Source organism: Rhipicephalus sanguineus, chromosome 4, assembly GCF_013339695.2.
Source record: "Rhipicephalus sanguineus isolate Rsan-2018 chromosome 4, BIME_Rsan_1.4, whole genome shotgun sequence".
NCBI lineage: Eukaryota > Metazoa > Arthropoda > Arachnida > Ixodida > Ixodidae > Rhipicephalus > Rhipicephalus sanguineus.
In genome coordinates this window covers 9,196,376-9,215,691 of record NC_051179.1, presented here as the reverse complement: position 1 = coordinate 9,215,691, position 19,316 = coordinate 9,196,376, and the positions used below count along the sequence as shown (strand labels likewise).

General features: G+C 47.0%; 1 protein-coding gene across 7 annotated transcripts in view; it reads right to left on the bottom strand.

The window, feature by feature from the left end:
• LOC119389343 (uncharacterized) overlaps window positions 1-19,316 on the bottom strand; it is a 59,029-nt gene that overhangs the window by 27,748 nt on the left and 11,965 nt on the right. Inside the window, exon 1 of one of the 7 annotated variants that reach the window (XM_049414401.1) lies at window positions 3,815-3,939. The exons of the other annotated variants lie outside the window; for them this stretch is intronic. The gene's annotated coding sequence lies outside the window, so the exon portion shown is untranslated. Of the gene's footprint in view, window positions 1-3,814; window positions 3,940-19,316 lie in introns of those variants that run through there. 7 annotated transcript variants of the gene reach the window in all.

Genomic DNA, 19,316 nt, shown 5'->3' with positions numbered 1-19,316 from the left:
ATATCAGCTTAGAAAATGATAACTTCGCGGGCGAAAGCAACAAGTGGGGGGCGATACGCGCTCGCACGAGCAGCCACACTCTCTCCCGATAACTCGAAAATATGCCAAGATTGGCGCCACTATACAACCTTGCAGAGCGCTCGGCCACGCGCTCGCGTGACGTAGCTCATACTGAGCGGGATAGTACGTCGCCACAAAAAATTGGATCGGTCGTTTTGGAATGCCCTCTGCGACGTGACGAAACGCACTTGGACCTCAGGTAAATATTTATTATGTCGCATAATAGACGTTAGTTAATTAACCAATTAAGCGCAATATAAAAATACCATAACGAGCGCCACATGACGGCAAGTCATATAACGTTGGCCTCATTCAGTCGTTCCAACCATTTCTTGAATATGTGTTCCCAGTTACGTGAAACGCCCTGCATACTTGTTCACTGATTCCTTATACGGACACCTTTTGCTGTTTGACTTAGATATATATGTTTTCCCTTTTTATGTCACCTTAAAGTTTTTTTGACAGTTACAAACCACCAGAGTCTGAAATATTATTGCCAATGGTGTGACTAAGTGGTATCTTGCGACGCTTTGTGCCACTGCGATACGTCTGACACGCTTCTTGGCAGCACAAGTACTCTCAGAGAAGAAACATTTCAGGTTAGTGAATATTATGATTTGTGGCTCTATGGGCCCCACCATAGAGCATTGCTGACGTATATAGCGGAAACTGGCCTCTATCTGTATATTTAACTATGTATGCCGTTGGGCAAACTCTCGAAATAAAAAAAAATTACACCATCTCCCGCTAAAGGGGAACATGAGGCGATGCGAAGCTGGAGCACTTGCACGATCGCGTTCCGTTGGCGTTCGTTGGGCATGCTACCGACCTCGCGTCGTGGAACGCGAAGAGGGACGCTACGCGCGTCGTATCTTCCATCTAGCCTGGCCGTTAATTCTCACAGGGCGAGCGGGGAACGCGGTCGACAGGCGGGCGAGAGGGGGGCAGCGTAGGAGAGGAGAGAGAAGGGGAGGGGACGCGCATGCGCTCGAGCTCATCGCGGCGTTGCGCACGAGAGAATTTCGGCATGTCTAGCCCGCGTTTCAGAGGAAGAGTGGAAAGCGGTAGGGGAGAGGGAAAGTGGAAAGAGGGAAAGTGGAGAGGGGAAGGGGAGAGGGTGAGTGGAGAGGAGGTGTGTGGAGAGGGTATGCGCATGCGCAGTAAGGGTGGTCACGCCGCACACCACCACCACCGGATTGAGCTCGGCCTTAAGATACTTCGCATCTAAAAAAAGGCTAGTGAATACGGTTCTAACGAACGCTGTAGGCCATCAGATAAGTCAAATACGAAAAAATATTCCAGTTTTATGTCCTCAATACAAACGCGATGTGTCCCTAAAATGTCGCTACCAGCGTTATTGCAGCTTTACACCTGTCGGGTGATCCGGTATCGCGAAAAATCACAGCATATCCACGGAGTGAATGATGATGAGTGGGCGAAGCTGCGGTGGTTTATCGGTAAACCGTGAATCTTCCGTGAATTCTGCCCAGTACATCATCACCGACGTGAGATCGGGCGCGTTTATACTAAAGGTTCGATGAGTTATGACGACTTGCAGCTCACTTTAATTTTACATGTACGCTGTGAATTTTCATTGTTTAGAAAACCATTGCTTTAGAAAACATTTGGCGTGTTTCGTTAAGCAGCTGGCGTCTTTTCGTTTTGCTTTAGAAACATCTGGCGTTCTTTCGTTTTGCTTTTACAAAACATCTGGCGTCTTTCGTTGGTTTATTTCATCAATCAACGGCGTTTTGAACAAAATTTTTATTGTTTAATCACGCACAGGAGAAATCTCACCAGGCAATACCTTGGAGGTAAACAATGGCTGCTAATGGGAATGAGAGAGAGAAGAAGTCGGCTTTTAGCTAACACTTACACTTCTACTAACGTTTCCTACTGGAACATGCCAATGGCTGCTAATGGGGAATGAGAGACAGAAGAATTCGGCTTTTAGTTAACGCGCACGCTGCGAATTCTTTATTGTTCAACAACGCACAGGAAAAATCTCCCACCTGCACCACCTTGGAGGTCAAAGCGTAAGACTGGTTACGCACTACGACTACTACGACTACGACTACGAGGGACGAACGGGTGCCGCCTTAAGGAGCTTCGCCCCTAAAAGGTAATACACTTACGGACATGTTAAGATGTACAGCGGTATTTGGGCCATCGTGCGTAGGCTTCTTACTGAAAATTTTTAATTGGATGGCAACTCGCTCGCTGGTCGGCAAACAGAGCAGCGACTCCCATCAATTATAACAGTGTCAAGCAAGAATCATTGAAAGCGCAGAGTGTAAAGAGCTGTCATGTTCCTAATAAGTTGTTTGGGAATTAAACTAATATACATTCAGCAAGAAAAACAGAAATTTTGCGATAGAAACAGATATTTCCTTAAAATTAATCATAGTTGATCGCGGTTAGGAAAGTTTCAAGCAAACAATTTTGTAAGCATTTGCTGCTTCACAATATAGACGTATAACAGCAAATTTTCAAATGTATCGAAGTATCTTAAGATACTTCGGTAAGTATCGTATCGGATACAATAAATCTGGAAGTATTTTGTATCAGTATCTGAAAAACTTCTTGCCCGAGTATCTTGTATCGTATCGCGATACGATTTCAAAGTATCTTTGCCCAGCCCTGATATACATGAGTGGGATATTTGGCCTAGATAGAGATACTCTTCTACTGTTTCAAGGGTCCCGTTGCCTACCACGAATTCTCGTCCTTTCGCATACCACATAGCGTTCTATTTGTCTCCTGCATATTCATCTCCAAGCCTACACTTTGAGGCCTCCTCTGTTTATTTCTTCAACAAAAGTGCGTTAATTCAACAAAGGCGACAGAAGAAGAACACAGATACTGCGCGAAGACGTCTTCTGTCGTCTTCGTTGAGTGAGCGCACTTTTTTTCAAGAATACTGTACCGCAAGGGTTGCTGGTCGGACGAGTTGATCATCCATGAACGTAGCGTGTATTAGCGCGGTACATAAAAGAAGGAACACGACACAGACGTAGAGATAGGTGCTGTTGATTTCGTGCCATGCACACCTATTTTATACATCCGTGAGAAAGCACAACTCATCTTGCACGTGTCCAAGGAACGTCATCTCCTTTTCCGACAAGGAAATCGATGACGAGCTCACACACAAGTGTCCTAATTCTTTTATAGCTTCGGCATCTTTTATCTCACGTTTGAGCCGATCCCTAGAACGGCCGATAACAATGCAACTATACAGATCAGGGTAGCACCCGCAGCCGTGTATTACCCGCCGACAAGGAAGATGGCTTCGCCGTTTTGCCTACAGGCACAGTCATAATATTCACTAACCTACAGTCACAATATTCACTAACCTTTGTGCTAAGGCAGACGAGGCCACCTCCCGTGTTTTTAAACGAAATGATGATGTCGCTTTACCTAAGGTTAAGGCGCAGGTAAAAAACTTTGTGGCAGGCACAATCTCGATAAGTTGCGGAAGAGTATTAATGATAGCAAGCGATGTCACTTTCAGGTATTGTTTAGTGTTAAAACCCACAAAGCAGACGTCCCTTTAAGGGTAATTGTATCAGAAAATGACACCTGGCAGAAGTCAGTCGCTTTCTTTCTTCAAGTCAAGCTTAACTGTTTGCCCGTGAATGATCCGTTCTTGATTAGGAACTCGGATCAAGTGGTTGGTTCCTTGAAGGACCATCCCCGTACAGGCTACCAAGCCTTTTCGGTAGACATAAAAGATTGGTATAATTCAATTCCTCACGGTGCTCTGTTGTCTTCCACTGATGGATATGGCGCCACGCGCTTTCAAAACGAAGCTTCATTGTCGATGAGTCATTTTTTATCACTTTTATCGTTTTACTAATCGTCCACTTTTATTTGTTGAAACAACGCACTGTATCTGCAAAAAAAAAAATTGCGTGTGTATCGGTTCGTGTATAGCACCCATTCTAAGCGATTTGGTTTTATCTGGTTTAGCATTACCTTGTATAAAACGCTACTAAACGTTAAAGTGTGCAAAGTCTTTTGCTTTGTCGACGACTTCTTGTATTTAATTGTCTGCACTTCTGTTGACGTAGAAACGAGGGTTGATGAGGTGTTGCCCGCGATTAAGGAATGTTTTGCGCCCCTGGAAGTCACTTGTGAACTTCCACAAGGGGGCTCTATTCGGTTTTTGGACATGAGGTTATTTTTCTCAGAAACCCACACGTGCTGGTGGTATGAGCCGCGAGCGAATAAGCCTCTTCTTTCGTTCGTTTCCGCGCACTCAAAGCTCATTAAGAGGGGCATCGCAAACTTGTGTTTTAAAAATGCCCTGACCAAATCGTGTCACCACAAGATGGCGTCCAGTTTCGAAACCGAAAGCAAGCGTCTAACCGACGCGGACTATCCAATTCTGTTACAGTAGAACCCCGCTGATACGTTTTTGAAGGGACCGGAGGAAATAAACGTAAGAGACGGGAAACGCAAGAGCCGAAAAACAGAAAAAACGGCAAAATATTTAGTGGTACAGAATTTTATTTCAATTCTTACGAGCAGCACGAAAATTGGCGCGCTCAGCCGCGATCTCGTCGATGGATAGAAACGTGGAGCTTAGGACGGCCTCATCCACAGAAATGTTATCAACGTATGTGATTTTTTTAACACCAACAGCTGTAGGCATGAAAGAACTAAGCACACGCAATCACGACCGGCGCGGCGAGTCCGACCGCGAACCGCACGCACGACCATGCGAGCTCCAACCAGCTCGAACTCCTCCCGTTCTCCGACAAATAACGATGATGATGAGTCTACGCCATAGAGTTTCATACAATACCCTAGAGAGGAAACTGGCGCTGCGATCGTTCAACCACCATGGGAATGATGGGAAGTACAGGCTTCGGATTGGATAGCGTTAGCTAGCGAACTGTCTACGGATCTTTTTCTACAGTTTCAGTTTCGTTCTTCGCGAGGCGTGGGTAGTGGGGTGCGTTTGAAAGCATTCAAGCAGCGCCTTTGTTGTTCAAGGAGGCTGAAGACCGCTAGATCTCTTGGTTTGCTGCGACGCTGCAGCTTTACAGGTTGTATTTGACAGTTTTAGCAAAGCGTCGTGCACTCACTGCTGCGCACAGATGCAGCGTCCCATGTCAGTGCAGCAAACTGCATCGAGTTCACGTTTGTTTGATAAGCGCGTCTTATCAAAACTCGTTCAAATCAGCTGCAAAACGACGGCGAAACTAAGTAGACGCACCGTCGCGCTCCTCTGACTCGACGTCACAACAAAACGAGAGATGCGTTGGAAACAGACCACTTGGACAGACGCACCTGGCATCGCAGCAGACGATACGTTAAGTGTTTCTCACTCAATACAGTACTGTTATTTCCATAAATAGATAATGCGTACTTTCGAGGGAAAAACAAGCGTGTTTCTTTTCAAGTGTTGTACAAAAGTAATTCATTATTTGGTGATGCCAAATCTGGAACGCAGTTGCAGAGTAATGCATACCCTGGTGGTTGAATTTGTTCAGGTTTCAGTTCCATCTCACGGTCACGCAAACTTTTTGCAATAAGTTTTACATACAAGAGAATTAAGCAAGTTTTAATTGGAATTAACTTCATATCACTTTGTTGTACACTCGGCAAACGAGCGTCGCGAATCTCAAGAACCTAATCCATCCGAAGCAAATCCGAAGCCTGTACTTCCCATCATTCCCATGGTGGTTGAAGCGCGTCTCAAGGAGCTCGCGTAGACACTAGCGCCAGATTCCCCTCTAGGTATTATTGTAAGAAACTCTATGGTCTACGCCAACGCGATGGCAGAAGTGAATGCCAATCTCGAAGGCCTTGCTTTCGCAAGCAATTACGTCATACACGCCATGTTTGTGCAGTACAAATCTCAAAGGCTATGCTTTTGTCAATACCCTATTGAAAATCGTGGGTTGGTGGATGCTGGAAATCTTGGTGGATAAGGTGGAAACAATAGTGGACAAGGTGGAAAGAATAGTGGATGTGGTGGAAGCTGTGGTGGCCATAATGGCTGATGATGGCGAGAGTGGAAGAAATGGTGGCAGATGGTGGTGGTGGTGGCGAGCTTCTTTTGGTGTTAAGTGGAAAATGCTGGCTGATGGTGGCGAGCAAAACATGTTTTGGTGGATGACTTGATGAACAAGCTGGATGACGGTGGCAGGATGGAAGCATGGTGGATGACGGTGGCATGGTGGAAATGAACGTGACATTATGAGAAGTCGCTGTCAGTTCTATTGTTTTCCTCTTGAATGTGCAGAAATATGTGCAGTTCCAAGAAGCCAACACCGATCATTAAGCTTTCCAGCACTATTTTTTTTATTCATGCGGCGCCAATAACCGCCACAGGTTTTCTGGAGCACAGCAGCGTGAATGTTTACATGTTACGCACGTACTTATCAGGTTTACATCCGCGATGTGCTGCTGCATTTTGATGTTTACAAGTGTAGAAGTATCGGTGTGAACAGCGGCAGTAACTATATTACATCGCCGCGCGTTTGCCGAGAAGTAAATGAGTCCTTCCAGCGGGGAGACCAGAAAACAGCCTCCGCTTGATACCGTCACGCTTGAAACGCAACTCTGGCAATTCTTGCACACTCACTTACCTCAGCGGCACTTTAAGGTAATAGTGAAAATGCATGCAAAGCTAAAATGCACAAACTTTTACCTTCGGCCTGCGTCGAGATAATCCCCACCAAGTATGACTACCACCATCATATTCTACCACCATGATCGCCACCAAGATCGCCACCAAAGGTTAGGCATAGCGTAGCGACCGAGTTCGTCTACGTGTTATCGGCGCTCATGGTTTCAGTATACACGATTCCGGTAAGTACGAATGACTTTACAGCACACCTGTGGCATCGGCTAACCTAAATGAAGCATTTTTTTTCTTGTGTGCGGTGTCCGCACAAGAAGCGATGACCATAAATGCGACGCGCTTCCAGCAAACGCCTCCGGTCACCAACCGCCGCCGGTCGCACTCGCCGGCGCTTCTCTGACACGTGTGCGAGAACATAGAGTTGTCAATTCGTACGCCTTACTGAACCAATATGATGGCATATTTTTCCCGCGCACTGCACTTGTTTTGGCCCAGCTGTTATGCAGTTGTAGCTATTGATACAGCGTCAGATCAATGCGCTGGCACGGCTGCGCTGTACGTTGCGCGAAAAAAAAAAAAAAAAAACATCACTATACTCAATCAATTGTACACGCGTATTTATCGAATGAGATTAGAGTCGACAGAAAGCCTCTGCACATGTCGCACTTTGGAAAAAGCGAGAAACGGCTATTAAAACTTCGCAGTAACACCCGGTTGACTATACTCGCGCTCCTCGGTCCACTTGACATATTTCTTTCGAGTTACGTTGTGAATTCTAAAAGAAAGTTAGCACTGTTGCCATTATCGACGTGCCATTCGTTACCGGCAGCAGTTTGTCTGCGTTTAATAACTACGCAAATTTTAGTAGGATTTGAAGATCGCATGTCTCCAGTATGAGACATACAAAGCTGAAGCCAAACGGTGTATTAGTATGTTGACTAGTCATTTTGCAAGACGCCAAGCGAGTGTCAGCGTAGCGTAGTGGTAAAGTACTCGGCTCGGGATCCGCAGGTCGGACGTTCGATTCTCGACGGCGGAAGTTTTTTTTTTTTTTTGCATACGGTTTTTTTTTTCTTTTTTTTGTACTAGTGCTTTTTACATCGCCTTCTATACAATTATTTATGCGTGACGGCTAGGCACGATGGTGCCGACGCTGTAGAGCCGTTTTACGCTCCGTTGTTCTCCAGCATCCAGCATACACCATGTGCCACCATCTTCCAGCACCATAATCCACCATCATGGTGGATGGTGGAATCCACCATTCCTCATGGTGGAGGAATTTTCAATAGGGTAGTGAATGCCAATCTCGAAGGCCTTGCTTTTGCGAGCAGTTACGTCATAGACGCCATCTTTGCAATTTGAATCTCGAAGGCCATGCTTTTGTTTGCATCAATTGAAAGATTCTGTTGCTTGCGCCTCTTATGCGCCTAATATTACGGTCAAACGAGGCCAAGCTGCGTGAAAATGCACCATGGCCGCTCTCTTTGGTAGTCACTCGGTCGGCTCCGAGCGCACTTCGCGACGTATCATACGGGAACGGTCCGACAGTTACGACGTAACAGCGGGGTTCCCAATACATTGTATCCTATGGGAGTTATGCCGGGACCGCCGGAAAACGACGTAACAGCCGGGAAAACGCAGCAGTGAGGAACGTAACAGCGGGGTTCTACTGTATAGGTTTCCGTAGCCGAGCGCATTCTCCAAAAGTCTCGCAAAGAACACAGACGTGAAGTTTCGGAGTACTCGGGCTGCAGAGTAGGTGTGATCCCTTATATGCACACTCCTTCTCACAACTTGAAAAAGTCGCCCACATCTTCCCACGGGGGGAACCGCCATGCGGAGGCATCCCTGTGACGTGCAAGGTTGGATTGCTTCGCCAGCCCTCTCCCGCTCAGCCGCTTTCGCGTCTGCTTTGTTATTATTATTGCTGCACTTCACTTTGACGAACACAGTAAAATACTGCTGCGGCTTCGTCACTGACTGTAGGAAATGCTAAATAACTGCTCAGAAGGAAAAAAACGTTGCGTTCCCCATAATGTCTTATACTGACTGCCGGCGTCGTCTGCTATAGCCACCGATATGGAAACCAGGAGGGCCGAGCACGCTGCTTTTGTAAAAGGTAACGAATCGTTTTGCGTCGAATGGGCTTTAGCGCGTACTTTCGGCAAAGAAACATATTTTTGCTGCAAGATATGCGTGCAACTTCATTCATTGTAGGTTTGGATATAAAAACGGGCCGCGCTTCACACGACAAGGATGTCAAATTTACATTCCCGTTTAGTACACATAACCCTATGAAGCACGACGAAAGCGGTTTCTCCTATTTGTGGCAAGCAATCCAGCATGCTTAGAGATTCATGCAGCCGCAACCTTTCTCATATGATTGGAGGCAAAAACACCAGAGCCATACGCACGCGCGTGCCTCATTCAGTGTTGTAGCTAGATAACATTTCACATGAGTTTGCAGGGCTGGGCAGAGATACCCAGAAAAGTATTCCGGAATACAGATATCGAAATACATGAACTGGAAGCCTAAAATACAGATGTTGAGATACATTTGCCTTTAACGTAACGGGATATTTTGGAGATACTTTTGCAATAAGACGAAAAAGTATTCCGGAATACAGTTACGGCGATACAGATACTGGAATACTTTTTTTTTATTTGAAGGATGCTCATACTACGCAACGACACTTATTAGTGCAGCATAATTTTGTAATTAAAGTTACAGCGCATCGAATCGTTCAGTTCATTTATTTATTTATTACAGTACCCTCAGCGCCATTAAGACATTGCAGGGGAGGGGGTGGACAAAGTACATAATTAGCAATGATGATATATATAAAAGTATCAATTGCATAAAAATACACTATTTCACAGCAACAGTAACAAGGATTGGACACCGAGATCGACATACTTGGCGAACAAGCTAAGCTAGGCTAGAAATAGCACACTTTAAGCAAATCACTCGAATCACTAATGAACACCAGTGAATTTAGAAAAAGCACACATTTATTTTGAAGATATGCTTTGCTGAGAAGGTTGCTGTGTAGGCTTCTCAAATAGGCTGTCTTCTAACAGCGTCGCTTCAGCCTCAGCACACGACTCACGAAAGAAAAAACGTCTGCGTACCGCTGAAGGTGAGCACAGATTCGTGTTATAGTGAATACATATCACCTTCATAGCCGGATTGCCCTGTAGCGTGGCGATATCTCATATCGGGTCATCCAGGTACCGAAACACTTCCGCCCTCACTTGGGTTGTTCTGACTGTTCAGAATCCTAAGTCTGTCCCCATCTTCGGAATCCTAAGCCGCCTGACCCTGTCGGCTTCAATGAAGGTGTCACCACCACCGACGCTAACAGCACCCATTTCAGAAAGCCGCAACAGGCGAAGTCGGCTCCGGCGGTGGGGGAGCCTGCTACCACAAAAGACCGTTTCACGCATGTAATCAATTAGGAACGCACCCTGACATTGGAGAGGTGGCTGAAAGCGCGTCAAAGATAGCCATCTTCTAGTCACTTCCGCCGCGACTACGGGAACTGCTTTTGGAAGTGCCGCCGCTTTGAGAACTGAATGCACGCGAAGCATTGCAAAGCCTGTTCCAAGGCGGTATCCGCGCGGGGGATCGCGAAGTAATAGCTTGCCATACGAAAAAAATTAGGCGTGCTGCACTGACCTTGAGAGACAGCGACCTGCGTCGGCAGAGGCCGACAACACCGCCCCCGCGATTCTGCCGTCTGCGGCGTCGCGCGCTTTACCACATGGACCATTCTGTGCTTTAGCGGAAACCATCGCCGCCCTATCTGTCGGCGACCGGCGGCGCGCCTTCGGTTGTCTTGGCACAAAAAAGAAAAAAAAAACGCCATTCCCCCATTGGAAACACGCCTAAACTCATTTACGACACAAAAAAAAACAATGTAACGAGATACCCGTGTCCAGCATAGTATCGCGATACAGGCGATACATCGTAAATGTATTTCACCACTGAGATACAAATACATTTTTCAAATGTATCTCGCTACAGAAATACAGATACTCAAATGTATCTCTGAAATACTATCGCGATACTCTCGTATCGCGAAACTGCCCAGCCCTGGTCTGCGGCACGATTTTAATATCTATCTGTTGCTTGTCATTGAGCGAATTTTCTATGTCACACGGTGCATTTTCGACCGCCACCGAGCCACGTCGGGATGAAAATTTTCGACGATTGACTCCGTTATCCAGCTTGCACAAAGAGGCCAATCACGATCGAAAAATACGGTCCCGTACGGGCTCGATTGCGATAGCAAATGCACTGTGTGCCAGGCGGACGTATTACTTGTGCACTTGAATGGCGATGCCGCAAGGTGTAACTTACCGTGGTCTAAATGACAATTTTATGTGGCAGTGAAAATACCAGCGTCCAGTATTTATAAAGCTTAATTGAAAAGCAGTATGACCCTTCGCGGCTGCTGTTGGAAGGTGAATCAGTGTTTGACGCTGGCCACGTTTTCGCCTGTATAGCGTAAAACAACATAGCGAAGAACAAGTGACACTGGCTATGTGCTCGTTTTACAGAAATAATCTATAAGCAAGGAACCCCATGAACTGAAGTCAGAGTCTAACGAAACTCGTGAGGTCGGGAAAAGACATGAGGACAATTAAAATGATCACGGGAGGGGGAGGGGGGGCAGACTGTGGTGGAAGTTACGTCGGTGAGACAGGTAACATTTAGCAAAAACTGAAGCAGCACATGTATGATGTAAGAAAGTTTTCATCGAACGCGCTGGCCGAACACGCAGAAGCAACTGCCATGGCCACAGAAATCGACTGGGACAAGATAATGGAAAGAGAATACAACTGGACTTCTCGGCTTTTTTGAATCTCCAGATAACGGCGCACACGCTTAGTCGTCATGATGGCAACTTTCCACACATGTCCGCACGTTGCCTACGTCATATTTTAAAACATACATAACCGGACTGTTTGCGCATTCATTTTTCACTGTGAAGAAGGCTCTCGTGCGGGAGCCGGGACGTCTTGCTTTTATGTGAATATTCGTGGTCGGTATCCATTTTAACACCATAGGCTTGAAATAGCAATAAAAAAAAAGACAGGTGACAGCGGCATCATGTTCGTAAAAAGCAGGGTAGCGGTAAAAGTGAAAGCTCACGCCTGGCCCCTTCGCGTACGTATAGTGCACTCGGGCACTGAGCAGAAAAGTACCATGCCGCCGATAACTTTTACTTCACTTTTCAGGACTGTGTAGTCTCTAGGGGCCCACACACAAGAAGTAAGAGCAAAACAACGCTGTTCAAAAGCGAAAACGCCACGAAATCCCGTTTAGAAACACCACATTCAACCGTCCGCCTCCCTTCGCCAGAGCGAGGCGAGGTCACGCGATCCAACCCTGCACGATAATTGATGGTAGCGCAGGCCAAAGACACGGACAAAAGAAGGCACATGAGACACCACAGCGCTAACTTTCAACAACTATTTTATTACCAGCTGATCCCGCTAGTATATGTACTCTCTCACGGTCATACGTCACGTGCGCATAGCTCTGACACCCATAAAATTGTAACCTACAGGCATACATCACAAACATGGCAACACTGTATCAAGCGAATTTTTCTTATAGCGCTTATCCACAAAACAGTTTATCGCGAATACATGTAACCCAGTTCCTTATTTGACAACACCACTGACGGACTGCTCACACAAGCGTCACCAAACGCTGAAATCCTGTTGGCCTCCATTATCAATCGCGTCATCTCGCACCTACTCCTACTCATGATGGCCGTTTCTTTAAACCTAGGTCGCCTAGGTCTGCACTTACATGTGTGACAATGCAGGGAAAGGAAACCGTCATGAGCAACGCTACTTACTTTGTTATTATGTTCGCGCAATCTATCATTTATGCATCTATCGGTCTGTCCGATGTAGGACTTTCCACAAGTAAGTGGAATCCGGTAGATGACACACGTGCTGCATTCAACAAATTTGTTTCGATGCTTCTTTTCGCATACCGTTTCTGTTATCTTGTCTGGTCTTGTGTTTCTGCATAGGCTCACCAATTTATTAGGGGCTGAAAAAGCTACCTTTGTGTCACATTTTTCCGCAATCTTCTTTATTCTGTGAGAGAAATTATGTATGCACGGAATGACAGCAAAGTTCCTCCTGCTTGGGCTCGCCCTATCCTCCTCCTCGGAACCTTTCTTTAGCGCTTCTCTATGTAAGCCTTCTACAACTGACACGACGAGGTTCTTAGGATACCCGGCCTCGCTTAACCTCGAGACCTGCTGTCTGAAGCTATCATGCATTAGGCACTGGCATGACTTCTTGAGTGCCTCACTCAAGCACATCTTCGCGATTCCCCGCTTGACAAGTTTTGTGTGCGCGGAATGAAACTGTAACAGCAGCTTATTTGCTCTGGGTCCATAACGTCAGCACGTCTTTTCATCAGAGAACACAAAGTTAATGTCAAGAAATCTAATTCTTCCGTCGCATGGCATTTCAAAAGTCACTTCAAGTGGGTTAAGACAGTCACGAAAAACGCTACACACGTTAGTACAGTGATTGGTAAACTCTGCACATGTGTCATCGATAAAAACTAAGAAATCGTCGACGTACCTAAATACATTCACAACATTATATTCTTGCAGGCGCTGTTTTAGGTCCCTGTCTAATTCCGCTAGAAACAGATTACTTAAAACTGGAGCTAAGCAAGAGCCAATGCATACTCCTTGTTTTTGCAGGTACAGGGCACCATCGTACTTTATGAACGTCGACGACAAGTAAAATCTAAGTAATTCTAAAAAATTATCCACAGATGTAAATGCCTGTGTGCTGAATCTAACGGCACCGTACTCATCGATACATTTACCTATACATTTCAATACTGCTGACTGCGGCAGAGAATAATAGAGGTCTTTTATATCAGCAGAAAACGCTTTTAACCCTAGGCCTTTCCGCTCCCTCATAAAACTTAACACTTGTTCCGAACTTTTCGTCATGAAGGGGTCATTTATGTCTAGCAAATTTAATATCCTTTGCAGGTAAACACAAAACAGCTTTTTGCCAAGGGTCTTTCTCAGATACTCTCACTGCATGTACACCTTCCTTATGCGTTTTAGCGCTAAAAAATGCATCTAGACTATCATTCTGTGATGTGCAAGTGCGCGTTTGAAAAGGGCGCGACGCAAAGACAAGCCACGGGTGAAGAACGGCAGAGGGGAGAGACGTGGCCGGGACGTGACCGAGTGAAGAAGGCGACCAGGGCGCGGGAGTGGCGGCCGGCAGAGTTCCTGCGTCAAGGCCGCTGCGGGCTCCCACCTGGGCGCGTACCCAGCTTCTTCAGTCGTCTGGCGTTGGCCAGACACACGCTTCTCATCGTCTGGCGTTGGCCAGTCAAGACCGGCGTCTCCTGCTTCAGACCCAGTCTGCGGCTGGCGAACGCCGAAGGGGCGTCCGGCCGTTGACCTCGACTCGCCCTACGCTTCTGTCCTACCGAGTGAGCGTCTCGCTGCATCTCTAGCCATCGCCGTCTGCGTGAGTGCGTCTGTGCATTTTCTTCAGTCTCCGCTAGAAGCCCGGCCTCCCGATGAACGGTGACCCTACCTTTCCCTCTTGTACATATCTTTTGTGAACCGTTCGCGTCTTTTGACATTTTCCTACTCATGTTAACTTCGTTTGCACTTGCATTTGCTGTACCTTTCTCTCTCCCTCGCTATCTTTATTTCCTATGTGTAAATATATTGAGTGTTTGGTTTCGTGTGTGCACAAATGGTCTCGCCTCGTTTCTTGATGACGGTTATGTCATCGGTTGAATGTTTACCGAACCTACACGAGAGCTTATTAATTGAATAGCCTCGTTACACATTCTTACTTTTTCTCATACAGCTAAGGACACCTTCTAGGTTCATTTTATTACACAGGTCTATTGCTTTTGTTCTCACTTTTGCAATGGAAATATCATCCTTTTTGCTGAAAACTGCCGTAATAGCATTTTTAGCCTTTTCTTTAAATTTTTCATGTGGAAATGCGGCAAACCTTCCTTCTTTATCAATTGGAAGTACACTCAAAGCATGCTGTGTCAAGTATGTTTCCACACGTTTTAGAGGCAAATTACGGCAAGGAGGCTTACACAATTGGAAAAAGCCGGCGCCACCGTCGGCGTGACGTGCTTGGCACGATCACGTGGTCTTGGCGGCTGCGTCGGCTGCTTGTGAACGCTGCCGCGTGCTTTGAAAACGAGTTTCAAGTACCACATGCGCTGCGGTCTGTTCAAATACTGAAGTTTCCTCGCATTTTCTGCTCAATTGAAACCATTTTAATAGAGTGGCTGCCTCCGAAGGCGACGAACATGGGGCTCTACCGCTCGGTGCCGCAGTGCCGGGCTTACGCAACGGAGCCCAGTGTAGCCTGCACCGGTAACCGCGACAAGAAACTGCGTGAAGCATGGGCTGTAAAGCTAAGAACCGGCAAGTAGCCATCAGCTACGAGTCTTGTGTGCAACAAGCACTTCCGCGACGAAGACTTTCTTTACTGCGTCGGGCCTGCGATGTTCGGTGAGTAGCAGACAGCGCGCACTGAGACGATGGCTCACGCGCGCTTCCCGCCGGCAAATGATGCCTATCTGCCACAGGATGGAAAAGGCGCTACCTTTTACCACGTGCGATACCATCTCAGAACCCTCCCGTGCGACCTCTTGATCTCCGGCCCCGTGCTCAGCATCCACAAAATCGGCTGTAGATGCGCAAGTCATTGTTTAGATACGTTGATATAAAAAACTCACAGGGTCCCTTATGCATTCGCCAAAGATGACTAGAAGGCGAAAGCCATCTTCTTGTCAGTCGATGTATTGATTCTCCCGCGCCCCCCTCCAAAAGCATTCTGCACCTAACGCGGTTTTTCACGGCCTCCGTGACCGATCACGGAGGCAATGCAAAGCGACCATGACATTGAATACGTCATCATGTGACGTCACGTTATGTAACGTCATCATGACGCTACATATTCTGGCGATCTGTGACGTCATGATGACGTCATATGATAACGCCATCACCGATCACGGAGGCAATGCAAAGGGACCATGTCGTGTGAATATGTCATCATGTGACATCACGTTATGTCACGTCATGGTGATGTCATAATGACGTTGCAAATTTATGAGGTCTGTGACGTCATGATGACGTCATATGTTGACCTCATCACGTGACGATTACTTTTTGCGTCACTCGTCTTGGCGCCGCGACGGTCAATCTTCCCGTTTGAAAAGGCATCTGGCTTCCGCCTTCATAAGCTACGCGACGTTTGCTTGTGGACATACATAGCGAGAGAGTCAAATGCTGCGGCTGTGTGCTGCATTTATGTTGGCAATAACATTTTTTCAGTCAAGCTTGCGTTCCCCTGACGCAAACACTGTCCCACATTTATTTGTGTCAATATCAAACTGACGTTGGGCCTCTCCAACCCCATGTATTTTCTTGGAGCCTCATTTATTTACGTGGAAAAGATGCCACCCTGTCGGCGTTAGACATGACACTGCTGCCAAAATTGCTGGGGTACTCGCTAAATAATTACTATCCTGTTTTGCGCCTGCTGGTTGCTGCAATACCTTCTATTTTATTCACCGCTATTTTAAGTTCATGTGGTCCTAGTTCACAGCCGACGTTTGCAGAACAAGTCCGGCAAACGTTACTGTATTTTCTTTCGTTTCCTAGGCGTCGCATGCTACTACATGCACGGTCTCGTAGACTGGTTCTTCTTCCACCAGCAATCTCGAAGTGGTGAAGCTTTGGTCTATGAATTTGTTGATGACAGAAAGCGGCAAGTTCACTGGAATGCAAAGGGATCGATAATTAAGGAGCATTAAAAAAAGGCGTCGCATTTGCTCACGTTTTGTGTGAGCACCAAACGAAACGAATGCACTGAATAAAGAAACAGAAGCAGCGGCATTTGCCCGCTGAGAAGGCCGATCAATACGCAGTGCGAGACAGCTTGTCAAATGACATTGAAACGTACACGAATTTAGACCGAAAAAAAAAAAACTGAATCGTCGGGACGGCACATCACAAAGTTGACATGCGCACCGAAGCTGTAGTTGTAACGAAATTGTTTTTGAACTGCTCTGATAGCGTCCGCGCAACAGTACTTGTTTGTCTACTCACAACTTCTCATATTTTGCGGCCTAAAGTCCACAGCGCAGTGCCAAAACGCGCTCGTAGCAAAAGCGAAACCATCAGTACGAGCACACACGCAGACGCTCATACATGCAGAGGCACCGTCAGTCGTCGCGAACTCGTGCGATCGCTGGCTTGAGGCTCTTTCTGATATGCTCCGTTTGGTTATACGGGCAGTCTACTCTAATGAGATATTTCACATATTTTGCACTCAGCGAGTGACTACCTTTCACGCAAGAAGCCGGTTCGGGTATCTCCAACGCGGTGACCGCGTGAAGCGGGTGCTCGGTTTTCTGCAGAGAGACAGCCACTGTAGACTATCTTGTGCTTTCTGTTCGTCGAAAATTATTCTTTTGACAGGAAAGAACATATTTTTTTCGAAAGTACCTGCAGAAATGTCCTGGAGGGCTTCCGCGAGGTGATTTTGTAGAGCGCCGACAGCAAAACCTGTGGGGCGCGCGCCGGCGGCATCCTGCCTAGCACGCAACCGAGGCGCGTCCGACAGAGGGCGACTCCGTAACTCCTCGCCGCCAATATAAGTGGAAATATTGTATCTCCTTGACGGACCACTTTATCGAATGGGATTTTCCTACTTCACTTGAGGAGGAGCAGTGTAGATGTGGAATTTCTCCATATATCGGCTATGCTATGTTCCAAGTACTCCTTGTCGGCGCAACGCCTCCAGAACTGCTGGTATCTCTACCGAGTCGAACGCCTTTTCTTAACCGATGAATGCCATATAGCAGGGGTCTCAAACATGCGGCCCGCAGCTCCACACTGAATAAAGTGTTTGTGACCTTGCTAAATATTACTCGCATTATTTACTCGCCTATTGCTATTAATAATGCTTTGTTCGGGTAAGCTACAGAGACAGCACTGCTCTCGAGCCTCTTTCTTTTTATCGTGAGGCACCGCATGCGGTCACCATGTGTTGAAACATAACCGTCGCACAAAATCTCTGTATTTCAGAATCGGCGTCCAGATTTGAGTCGTTCTGGAGATCAGTATCGGTATGCTTCTCGAATTCTGACGCCCTTCAGAAATTATCCATATATGAAACTTTGGAAATGCGCTCCTTCAAATGGCAGTGTTAGATGACATTTTGTTAGCCCCCCTCCCCCTCCCTCCAAGCTTTAACCTGCTTCACTGACGCGGCCCTTGCTGGCCTAAATTTCGTGACTGCGGCCCACTAACTGAGGTGAGTTTGAGACCCTTGCCATACAGAGCGGTTTTTTGTATTCGACAGTTTTCTCAATTATTTAAAAGTGACAGTTTCGCCGCATGGGCGAAGCAATGAATGCGATAGCAAGAAATTGGAATGTAACACGAAGACGAAAAATAGCGCTGAATGAAGGGGGACACAAGCCACACAACACAGGCGCTAAAGCGGCTGTGTTGTGTGTGAGCTTCTTTTGTCCCCGTTCATTCAGCGCTATTTTTCGTCGTCCGTATGTACCAACAAGCCCAAACTTCAGCAGTGCCCACACGAAGAACGACAAGCAGCTCGATATTTGCAGCGCGCTGATGAAGCACAAAGAAGGACGCCCGGAAATAGCACACAGGCAGTTATATACACAGGACAAGCGTGAACTAACAACTGTCACAGTTGTTACGTCGTTGTGCTTGAGCAACGCGCTGCAAGTGTCGACAACGGAGAATCAAAGGCTCTTAGATATTTCTTTTAAACTGCGGTGCCTGGAGTGAGCCCTCTGCGTCTACAGCCACATGGGGGCGTCTGACGCAAGGTGTGCCCGGTGTTTTTAGATGCGAAGCAGCTTTTGCTCGAGGCTGTGTCCGTCCTTCCATTGGCGACCGTCCGCTCGGGAACCATGGGTGCTGGCACGCGCTAGCGCGTTCGGCCCTGTGTAAGGAGCTGGGTAAGACGCTGTGGCCTCTCCCCCTTAGAACCATGTGTGCTGGCACGCGATAGAGCGTTCGGGCCTGTGTAAGGGGCTGGGTAAGACGCTGTGGCCTCTCCCCCTTACACTCTCTCAGCAATCACGGAACTTTAAGTCGACCCATGCACTGCTTCGCATCCCAACATGGTTCCCTTTAGTGGGAGATGGTGTAATTTCTTTTTTCGTTCCACACCACGAGTGGGTACAGAAAGGGGCCACTTTGTCGTGCGCGTCTCAAGGGCTGTTTTCAAATTGAAAGAAAATGCAGAAGCGTTGCGTGATAGAAAGCACGCTCAAGCTCCTCCGAGCGGCAAATGGTGTATATAAATAGCTCGCCGTTATTTCGCCGGCGCATGCATGGCACGTAGTTGAGTTGTCTAACGCAGCGCGCTGGGGAGCGAGGGGTCGCTGGTTGGAATCCCGGTTGGGTGCTTCGGAAATTTTTTCTTCTGCTCTATTTTTCTTTGTGCCTTTTTATATATATATACATACATATCTGGCACATGACGGCGACGGCAAAAATCCGCCGAGAGTGTCCATAGCATTGCGATGGCAATAATAAATGGCATGGAGGCGACCCACGATACTCTTTCC